Below are 2,141 nucleotides of genomic sequence, written 5' to 3'. Positions count from 1 at the left end.
ATCTTGTGTTATTTTTTTTTAGAAATAATAAAAATTTAGATATTATGTCATGAAATTACTTCTCCAAAACACTTAACTGATAGAGAAAAAAAATACTATATATCTAACAATTACTATGTTGTCATTTGTCAAGCTATTAGTGTAGCTATATGCATATAAACATATTTATCTGTTCTCTATTTTGTTTTATCTTGTTTCTTATTTAAGAAATACAGGTGAAATACTATCTTATTTTATTTTAGATTAATGTGGTAACCCTTCTTGGTTCTTATAAAATATGTTGATAATTTTTTTCTCATATAACATTACTCTAAATTTGTTGCGGTATAATAAGTGTCCTTAATCATAAGTATAATTTGTTTATTAGTTAGAGAAAATCAAAAAATAAAATATAATAAAATTACTTGCGTAATTTTTTATTTAAAAGAAAAGTACTTATGAACTATGGAAGCAAGAAAGAATAATGAAATATACACGGTATATACCACCAATGTATAAAACAAAAAAGAATTCAGTGACCTCATCAAATGCCAAGCAAACTATTAAAAATAATCGAATAGTAATTGTTCTAGATAATCCAGACACGTCACTAATTACTATAGTTGATCATTTAAATATTATGTCAACTGTTAGTTATGCAGTAATATATACCATTCTAAATTATATAGTACAAGTACATACACACATTATTAGGGGAAAAAATGTTTCTTTCTTTTAATTTAAGAGTGATAAAGTAGTCATGATTGCTTGCTTCTGTTTTGTTATATTTGAAGCTTTTGGCTTTTTCACGTTCTTTGGAGTGGATCTTGGAATATATGAAATCAACACACTCTTATACGATTGAGGAACATTTTAATATTTTTCATCGTAATATACAAAGTGATTTATGTTCCCACATTATTGTCTTTATGGAAACCTGGCTAACCCTGTTAAATTGCAATTTGAATCATTTGAAGGTTTTTGTGTTGATAGGATATGTTACGATGGGTAACTGGAGATTAATGAACTGGACTCGTTAGATTGGCCCAATCATCTAGTGGGGGAAGCCTTCGAGCATGTTCATGTCTGGGAGTCTCCTTTCGACTTGTGTGTGAGAGAGAATAAGGGTGGTATCTATAAAGACACTCCGATGCTTAAGTTAGCAAGAGTCTAAACAAGTTTAGAGAATATTGAAACTTGGAGATATTTAAGGGGTGTCAGTATATTTATAGTGGTGAACCAATAACCATCGTTGGAGTATAACCGTCCCTTTATCTTAAAGAAGTTGAGATATGACTCCTAGAAGTGTGTTGAGAGATTTTAGGGTAGTTACTTATTTGAATAAGTGTTATCTGCTAGCTAACTCTCGTTCCCGACTTCCTTATGGTGGAGCCTGTGTCGAATCCGGCCTCTTGTAATGAGGTCGATTGCGTGGTGAGGCCAATCTATAAATTGGACTTTTTTATCTTATTTGGTCCTGCGCCTTAATGTTGGATCAGGGTATAAACAGGATCCATATTAATCACTTGAAGATATATATGTAAAGTAATAGGACAACCCTCTTCTACATGCTAATTTTTGAAATTTAGATATGTATAATAAATTGAATTATAGTATATATCTAGCTACCTATCAACTTGTCTTCAACTTAATATACTAGAAGTGAGATTTGTTCCTCTCTTATAAGTGTGACGAACAATTCTCTCAAGCTTTTTTTTCTCCAAAACTAATTACATATTATTAATTTATATTAAATAATTCATATATTCTCTATTTATTTACTTATTCTTTTATTTATAATTATATTCTCTATATCTATCACATCTCTTCATATTCTTTTCTCAAATAAATCAATTCATTAATTTGACAAACCTTTTCATGGTATGAACTATTCCATATTATTTTATTTTTACACACTTAAGAATTGACAAGTGAGATTATTACATTAGTGCAAAAATAATGTTGGCAGTAAAATGATATACAAATTTTAGAATAATAACCCTGTACATGACATACGAGTTATATTACACATAATATTTTCTTTTTAAAATTGATTAGTGTCACTTTTAAATCCATAATATAATTATTTTGAAATAGTACTTTAAATAATGAATTATTAAAAGTAAACAATAAATATTTTATTCCATCAATTATATTCCAAC

This window comes from Arachis ipaensis, chromosome B07, assembly GCF_000816755.2.
Source record: "Arachis ipaensis cultivar K30076 chromosome B07, Araip1.1, whole genome shotgun sequence".
In the NCBI taxonomy this organism is placed as follows: domain Eukaryota; kingdom Viridiplantae; phylum Streptophyta; class Magnoliopsida; order Fabales; family Fabaceae; genus Arachis; species Arachis ipaensis.
This window is presented reverse-complemented; position numbering follows the sequence as displayed.